The 9,806-nt window shown below is 39.2% G+C and overlaps 1 protein-coding gene across 1 annotated transcript in view; it reads right to left on the reverse strand.

Moving 5' to 3' along the window:
* Positions 1–4,283, reverse strand: part of singed (fascin domain-containing protein singed) — a 54,882-nt gene extending 50,599 nt beyond the window's left edge. The window contains exon 1 of the mRNA XM_028176547.2: positions 4,013–4,283. The gene's annotated coding sequence lies outside the window, so the exon portion shown is untranslated. The remainder of the gene's footprint in view (positions 1–4,012) is intronic.
* Positions 4,284–9,806: the final 5,523 nt, after the last annotated feature.

A 9,806-nucleotide genomic window follows, 5' to 3' on the forward strand; every position in this document is an offset into this window, starting at 1 on the left:
TTTTTGGTAAAGCGCTTTTTACTGTTGACCACTACAAATTTACATAATGAATAATAGTGGTCCATGAGTAGCTTCGAAATAAAAGAGACATGCTCAAGTAATATTAACACCAACATTTAGATATGACACGTCATTTCGGATCTTTTTTTAGGTACTTCAAGCACCGGTCATCGTTCTCATCGAATCCGTCGCTTGCGACGAAGGGCTCGGCGAGTAAATTAGCCCTCAGAGACAGCCCAAGGAGTTTCTCGCCGGATATTCTCAGTGGGTCGCGTTTCCGATCCGGTGGTAGATTTTGCGAAGCATTGCTCTTGCTAGGGCCAGTGTTACCCACGTCCTCAGGTTAGAGCTCCGTGAGCTCACCTATTCGCTCGGTGATGCTAGCATAGTTCTCAAAGGCTACCGGCTTAGGTAAAAAAAAAAAAAGATATTTTTGGAACGCGAACGTTTTCAAATAGACGAACACAAAAACCTTGGCGCCGGCGCCGTGTCGGTAATTGTACACAGTTTAAGTCTAGTTAAATTTGGAATTCCATAAACCGTAATTATCGAATGATTCTTTTAGATTTCCGATTAGCTTATTCAAAATGTGATCAATCATTTTATCGTTTGTGTTTTACGATAATCCTGTTTAATGTTTTTCGATACGGTATAAAGATAATTGTCCATGGCTTTATTTAAAATAGCAGTAATCTGGAACCGAGTTAGGTACTCTGTACTTTTTTTTTTTCTACCTAAGCTGGTAGCTTCACAGGGCTATGCCGGCGGTACCGAGCGAGTAGGTGAGTTCACGGGGCTCTAACCTGAGGACGTTGCTAACACTAGTCCTAGCAAAAGTAGTACTTCGCAGAATCTAGCAGGGTCTATAACGCATCAAATTATGAGGGAGAATACATTAAAAGAAATAAACTGCAATATATATAGGCAGTTGCGTTAATGGCGCGTGAAGAGCTCGTTAGATGGACACATGATATTGGCCGGAGGACATTCGCGCCGACGCGGTCTGATTGTAGGCGCGTGCTGCGACTGCGCTCTTGTGGAATTCAAACACATTGATGCGCTTCATAAAATAACACGTAGAAAACATGTACAGCCAATTAGTGGTTAAAATTGTGGTTAATAATTGAGCGTCGGCGCAGCGTAACTTATCAGAGGTGATCGGATTTTAAAACGATTCCACTGTGCTAAACTTAAAAACGCTGCGATTGAGTGTTATACATGGAATAGTCGGCAGTTAGAATTCCAACAGTATATCTAGATTGATAGCGGCTTCCACGCTCTGGTGTAAGGTCAACGGCCTAAAGTGGCACAACGACTAAACCGAACGCCAGGTGAATCTCCATCTGCTCAATACAGAAAGGGACGCGGAGCTCGAGAATTACATTTGTTGTACTTAAGTGAAGGCATATTCAGTGTTAGGTTTTCGATAAGCCTGGAACAAGTTTGATCGTAGCTTAGGACTACTTCTAGTATGTAGAAAATGTCCAACATAATTAACTTAATGTACAGGATTCCCGATCGTCGCCAATTAGAGTATTAGTGAATATTTTAAGTATACTCGTATAGTTCAATCTAAGTTTCCATAAAATCAGGTAAAGATCTACAATTAATTTTACAAAACTACATAATGTAACGACAGCAAAACGATTCCATTAAATTTTATAGAAATGTTTTATTACTTTTAAAATTAAGTTTATGTGTGCAATCATTATTAGAATTCGTGAGTTGTTTCGCAATAAACTTTAGATTTCTGTATTGTTATAGTCGATGCGCTTAAAATATTCATAGCAGCTGATTTTTTTAGTATTTTCCTGTTAGAATGTGACCTCAACAACAAAACAGCAAACGATCGGGTTTGAACAATTCAAATACCCGCAACTCACTCGCTCTTCGCCGAAAAGTGGCTAAAGGCACTGTGGTGAATTTACCCATCACTGTTCACATTCTTATGATTTCAAATAAAGGGCATTGAAACTAAGTGCCTTGAAAACCAAAAATCCCTGTTTAAAATCCGTTATAATCTTGGACTGACTATTTTTGTCGTGATAATGGTAATGTAAACTTTGCAAATTAAATTATATTAATAACGGGAACGTTATCATTACACGCGAGCAATGGTCGTGAGCTAGGACCGGAATAGGCATAATGGCTATCTATGATGATACGGTAAAAGTTTTACGCACTGTTTTTTCTATATTGAGAAAACTGACTGTGTGTTGATCGGAGGACGCTAGATGAGAAGTGGTACTCATCGCGAATTTCGAGTACACCACTAGGCCTGGATGGTGACCACTATGACTGCTTCAGGGCACAAATAGGCGGACTGGTCGCAATTACTCTTGCGAGCTTATAATCTGCTCTACCACTTAATTACTATTATTAACTATGCAATTTTAAATTTGTTTTACTACTACATATTAATAATTAAAATATGACATCTTCCCTATTGACATTAGAGATATTGTGAATTTGGCTATGCGTTTCCTTTAAGAATTAATAGATTTCTTTTATTTCTTATAAAAGACTTCTCCTCTTCTTCCACATATCCCGGTTCTTGACTATGTCAATTCGGTTCTTATAGTCATCTGCTTAATGTCATCAGCTCTTTTGGTCTGCCCGCGCGGTCGTTATAGCTTGTTTTATCTGTGTACCGAAGATGCGTCAGCCCGCTTCCATTTTAGTGTTGGTGTATTTGTTAGAGCGTCAATGATTTTGGGTTTCTGTTGTTATTTTTATTCCCTCATCGTTGAAATCGTTCGTGAACGCATTACGTACGTTTACTTAGAACAATCGATATTTATTGGGCCATAAGGTACGACATCCAATGTAAAAGAAAATTATTTCCTGTCTGAATGATTTCAACCTCGGCACGGCTACAACTCTGGAATACTCCATACGAATACACTGGACTTCTGACCCGTCCGACCATGGCTAATATTTTAATAACATTACACAGCGTAACTCCCAATATACCTAGATGTCTAACACCAGCTCATGTAAAACCTCAACGTGAATCCGTATAGTGTACACTGCTACAGTCTACAGAATGTTACAAAGAAAGAGGCAAAACTCCTTTCATAGCATGTTACATACCTACCTAAACTCGAAATTTTTTATTACGCACCTAAGGTAGGTAATCTGTAGCATAATGTATTAAACAATAACACAACTTTTTTTTTTTTTTTTTTATTGCTTAGATGGATGGACGAGCTCACAGCCCACCTGATGTTAAGTGGTTACTGGAGCCCATAGACATCTACAACGTAAATGCGCCACCCACCTCGAGATATATAAGTTCTAAGGTCTCAGTATAGTTACGACGGCTACCCCACCCTTCAAACCGAAACGCATTACTGCTTCACGGCGGAAATAGGCGGGGTGGTGGTACCTACCCGTGCGGACTCCCAAGAGGTCCTACCACCAGTGAATAATTAATTAAACAAAAAGACTAATTAAACAAAAAGACGCACACTAGAACCATGCTCCTTTAAAAAGTAAGTTATATGCAAGTTTTGCTTTATTTTCCATTTGATTCATCACTTATTACAAGTAGGCATGTATGCGGCAAGATTAAAACTACAAATTTCTTTGTTTAAATTTACATAAAATTGCTTCTGAAAATATGCGAGGGTAGTGATTATTTCCAAACGTAGGTAGCAAGTTTACTATAGGTCCCCACTAGACCCAGCACGGCTAATAAATCCAGCTGAAAAAACATTCAACATCTTTGAACAAAAGGTGTTTATAAATAATTTATATTCATAACAGAGTCGGTGCGCCGCAGCTAGTTCAAGATCACGAACAATAAGTGAAACGACAAATACGTGCTTCTATACGCACGACAGAGTGAGGGTGTACCATTCCACCCTACACCCGGAACATTTAGGTATGTAGGGGTATGTACACCGCGTCCTGGCACAATCGATTCGCGGGAGCCGACTCCCCCATGAGCGGGCACCGGCGCGCCCGGCCATCAACCTAACAGACACATTCTAGTATTATAAAAACTCACCTTTTCACACTCGAGCTGGTTTACACCGCAGAAGAAATGCAATCGCGAGATCGCGAGAAAACCACAAAATGCACTAACTACAAAAATATAATAATTATTTATATCAGTCTTCACTCTTCATCAATTAGGTTAACACTTAATTGTCGGAATCTATCGTAAATTACAGTTAAAAAAAATTGCCGGTTTCTATTGTCCGGTGAATTTTTAAAATGTAAAATTTTTATAAACGCTTGCGTCTTCCACAGCTGTTCGCGGCGGACTGAACGGCTTGAAGATGGCGCTTGGTGATCGCTTGAGATGACGCGAGTGAAGGTAGCCGCGAGACACCCGTTATAATGCACATCCAATGAGAAAATAGAATGCTCTTCCACTTAACCAATAAAATATTAAACGAATCATAAATTATACGCGTGAAATTTTGAAAACATTCCCTGCAATAATTAGTTTTATAAAGTTGATAATCTCATTACAAATATTCTGCACTTCTCATTAAATTGTTCACTGTCTAGTTACTTACATACTGTAACTAATTAATGCAATTAAAATTTTTACAAAAGTGCTGTTTTAATTTATATGTGTGTTTGAATTTGTAGGTGTCTTGGTGAGCATAATATTCTTAGGTTTTTGGTTCTGCTGCCAGTAACGTGAATTTCATGGTACACATCATCAGGTGCTCGTCGGTTATGAGTGGTTATCATCACTTTTACAAATAACTAGAGCCAGAGGCAAAGTAAGGTCGCTGCCTACCACTCGGGATCCTCCAAAGAATGATTTATCAAAGAACGCTTTATGTAAATTCCAGTGTCATAAAATGGCGTAGGAATCTTTTTTTTCCTACCTATTTGCTGGTAGTCTAAGAGGCTATTCCAGCTACGCCTGGGCGGGTAAGTAGGTATCTAATGTGTAAAAATAACGTCTAAGAATTCTTCTTCTCAGTCGTGTCACTCTTGACAGAGTGGTCGTGATCGTCATGTAGTGTTGGAAGGGGCAGACCTGATGCGTCTCACGATGTCGCGCCATCTCTCCCTGCTCGAGGCCATTCTACTGCACTCATTTAGGGGACCTCCCACTGCAGTTTTAATTTGGTCGGTCCACCGCATTGGTGGCCTCCCGCGCGGTCTTGTACCATCAACGCTTCCCTGTACAACGAGGCGTTCTATGGACCGGCCATCTCTAAGAATTAAGGCTTAGCAAATAGCCACTTCATACAATTTGCCGGTAATTATTTATCGTTGTACCGTAAAACTGAGACTTAGAACTTATGTCACAAGTGTAATTTGTTTATTTGTTATTTTGTGTACAATGCAAATGCAGCGTACTTTCTCTCTCTCTCTCTCACAACGTAAGTGGCGATGTTTACGTTGTGTCTATGGGCTCTGGTGACCGTTTAACATCATGTGGGCCGTGAGCTCGTCCAAATATCTAAGCAATAAAAAAAAATACTTCACACATTTACGTACCTACTTTCTTCTGACATCGTATAAAGAGGCAAAAGTCGGCAAACGGTATTGCGCACAATTTACATATATTTTACGCTGAGGGAACAAGGTGGCTGTTGAAAATATGAGTGGCAAATCACCATATTATATTAGCGGTTTCTCTTTATCTTAGATACATAAGTGGATTAGAAAATGTTTCGAACGACTTCACAAGGAAAAACTTTAATGTATTCTTAAAGAAACGCGCTAGTGAAACTAAAGGCCAATTTGAAAACATAACTTTAAAATAAAATATAAATTGTATTTATTTATTCGTAGAATTGTACAATGTTGTAGTCTCTTCAGTTTTCTTCGATGCATAGATGTATTAACGATTTAAGCTTTCGTTTACTGTTATCTAACTGTATTAGGGTCTTCCGTGACCACGAAAACTGTAAGGTATTCGTAACGTCGGTAATGGTAAAATGAGAACCGCAAATTTTTATTTTTTTATTGCTTAGATGTGTGAATGAGCTCACAGCCCACCTGGTGCTAAGTGGTTACTGGAGCCCATAGATATCTACAATGCAAATGCGCACACACCTTGAGATATAAGTTCTAAGGTCTTAGTATAGTTACAACGGCTGCCCCACCCTTCAAATCAAAACGCATTACTGCTTCATGGCAGAAATAGACGGGGCGGTGGTACCTACCCGTGCGGACTCACAAGAGGTCCTACCACCAGTAATTACGCAAATTATATTTTTTTGGATTTGATTTTTATTACACGATGTTATTCCTTCACCGTGGAAGTCAATCGTGAACATTTGTTAAGTAAGTATTTCATTATAAAAATTGGTACTCGCCTGCGGGATTCGAACACCGGTGCATCGCTACATACGAATGCACCGGACGTCTTATCCTTTAGGCCACGACGACTTCTACGGTTAAATGCGGTATTTAACCGTAGAAGTTGGTTTTAACTATCATTTACTATTAACTAAAAAATAAAACGATTAATAAACACCGGCGGCGGCGCCATGATATTTTTAAAACGTTATTTTAAGTCAATTTAGCCTATAACGATGTTAATTTAAAAATAACAAAGAGTGCCATCTGGTGTGGTATTTCAAAACAAATTAAACTGTCGATTGACAGTTGCAAAGCGATGACAAACAATTAGTTCATCGTGTTCTTTAACACGAACATTAAGCATGCAACGGTTACATTTTATGAATGATAAACATAGCGTCAAGTTATTGTAATATGTCGTGTTATGTAATAAATTGATCGGTTTGATCTAAAATTTAGTTTTAGATAACATAATTAAAAAGCTTTATAACTATGAATTTATAAAATTAGGGTTATGTGGGAGAAGAAGATCGTAATGTGAGGCACAGATTTGACGCAGGATGGAGGAAATGGCGGCTGGTCACGGGTACGACGTCTGACTCACACCTTTTTCTTCCTCTAAAAGGAAAAAAATATATGACCTTAAGACCTGCCGTCTTGTATTTGTATGGATCAGCTTGTTGGACCGTTTAATTAAGGGATGAAAGACGATTGCAATTTGCATGTACCAGAGATGCGAATGTTACGATGGATGTGTGGATTAACGAGAACAGATAGAATACGTTAGAAGAAGTCTGAAAGTGCCACCTGTGACAGAGAAGTTGAGAAGTGCGCGTTTGGGATTGTATGGACATGTGATGAGATGAAATAACAATGAGGTTGTTAAGAGAGTTTTAACTATGAATATGTATGGGCTTAGAGTTTAGAGGAAGAGGTAGATCTAAGAAAAAATGGATGAATTGCGTGAAAGACGATATTTGTAAGAGGGAAGTGAGCGAAGAAATAGTACATGATAGAAGAGTATGGAAGGAGAAAGCATGTTGCGCCGACCCCAGGTGACTGGGAGAAGGTCAGGAATATGATGATGTTGGTTAAGAGAGGGTATTATTTTGAAAAATGACGTTATTGTAAGATAGAATTTAAGGAAACCTCATAATTTTTGTTTTAGCTTCGCAATAGAACAAACTACGTTTATTTTGAAGAAAACTCAAATAGATATATCACTCTTTAATTTTTTTTAAATTATCATCTCCTTACGTTTATCCGTGTTTTCTTTATTTCTCACGATAAAAGCTAGACCACAAATTCCGCATAAATAAAAAGATCTCTGTAAATATGTGAACGAGCTCAAAGACCTTCTGGTGCTAAGTGGTTACCGTAGCCCATCGATATCACAAGGTGAGTACCACCTTGAAACATGAGGTCGAAGTCTCAATTGTATTATAATATAACGGTTCTCCCACCCTACCAACCGCAGTACATAACTGTCTCACAGCAGAACCTGCGTCATACTGCTGATAGGACGTCTTGTGAGTCCGCACAGATAGGTACCACCACCCTGCCTATTTCTGCCATGAAGCAGTAATGTGTTTCGGTTTGAAGGGTGGGGCAGCCGTTGTACTGTTAAAAGTGAGACCTTAGAACTCATCTCTCTAGGTGGGTGGCGGCATTTACGTTGTAGATGTCTATGGGCTCCAGTAACTACTTAACACCAGATGGGCCATGAGCTCGTCAACCCATATACGCAATTTTTTTTTTTTTTGTATTGCTTAGCTGTGTGGACGACCTCACAGCCCACCTGATGTTAAGTGGTTACTGGAGCCCATAGACATCTACAACGTAAATGCGCCACACACCTTGAGATATAGTTCTAAGGTCTCAGTATAGTCACAATTAATCAGTAAAGTCAATTTAAAAAAGAAGTATATTTCCGATGAGTACATTGTCTTAATTAGGTGTATTTTAGTTTAGAAACTGTAATTAAATGCTTTCACTCGATCATGTTCACGAAGCATAATCATGTGTTATTTAAGTCGCTTTCAGTAAATGTAGGCATGAAAATGGATCATAGTAGCTTATTTATTCAGTCTTCCATTTTACCATCCGCAAATAATTGCGCATCATGTGTTTTTTACCCTCTATATATGGTGCCTTTTTCATTTAGACGTGGTAGAACAAATTTAAAACCACTTACGAAATAGCGTTAAGAACTCAAAACAGGCACGGTACCGATTTCGTAAAAACTAAGTAGCATTGGCATCAATGGCGTATTCGGATACACGAATTTCAAGTCTTAACTGAGTATAGTATATAGATTTACTTGAAGAAGCTTAGCTGTGCCCTTGTTCCAGAGTGAAGGTGAGTAAAGTAGCAGTATTACAATATTAAAAACAAAAAATTTCAAGTATTAACGTTCAAACTGGAAAATACATATCAGTTTTTTACCCGCTCTATTGGCTGGTAGCCTGAGAAGCTATTCCAGCTAGGCTGTGATTGGTAGGTGAGCTCACGGTCTAAGCCTAAGAGAATTTGCTAACACTAGCCCTAGCATGCGCAGTGATTAGTGGAATCTACCATCCATATACCATCGGATCGAAATCGCGATCGACTTCTAAGTCGATCTTCTAAGATCCGACGAGAAACTCAGTGGGTTGTGTCTATGGGTTACTTTTTTATTTTTTATTTTATTGCTTTTGTGGACACACGAGCACACGGCCAACCTGATGGTAAGTGGTTACCGTCGCCCATGGACTTCAGCAATGCCAGGGGTAGAGCCTAATCGCTGCCTACCGTTGTTAGTTCGCTGATCGGTGACCAGAAGCAACGAGAGTGTTTCCGGGGATCCGACAAGGTATGTAATTGAAGACATGATTAAAAGGAGAACAAGACAGAACGATGCTCTCAATCTCTGCGGAGCACATCACGCTTATCAATCAATGATATCCCAACTTGTATTAATAAGCAATCAAACATACATTTTCATATTTAAAATCCTTTTTTTTTTGCTTAGCTGGGTGGACGATCTCATAGCCCACCTGGTGTTTAGTGGTTACTGGAGCCCATAGACATTTACAACGTAAATTCGCCACCCACCTTGAGATATAAGTTCTAAGGTCTCAGTATAGTTACAACGGCTACCCCACCCTTCAAACCGAAACGCATTACTGCTTCACGGCAGTAAATAGGCGGGGTGGTGGTACCTACCCGTGCGGACTCACAAGAGGTCCTACTACCAGTGATTACGCAAATTATAATTTTGCGGGTTTGATTTTTATTACACGATGTTATTCCTTCACCGTGGAAGTCAATCGTAAACATTTGTTGAGTACTCAATACGTACGTATTTCATTAGAAAATCTATCTCTCTCTATTAATTATTTCCAAAAATACCTACTTCAAGTGGAGGCCGAAGACCGAAAGGGACGCAATGAGCCGTGCGATATTTATTTACCGTTTAGCTATTGTTGCTTGCATCGAGATTAGATTGAAACAAGTAATTTATCGTAGCAAGCACCGCTGGCCAC

Source organism: Bombyx mandarina, chromosome 17 (genome assembly GCF_030267445.1).
Source record: "Bombyx mandarina strain Sakado chromosome 17, ASM3026744v2".
NCBI lineage: Eukaryota > Metazoa > Arthropoda > Insecta > Lepidoptera > Bombycidae > Bombyx > Bombyx mandarina.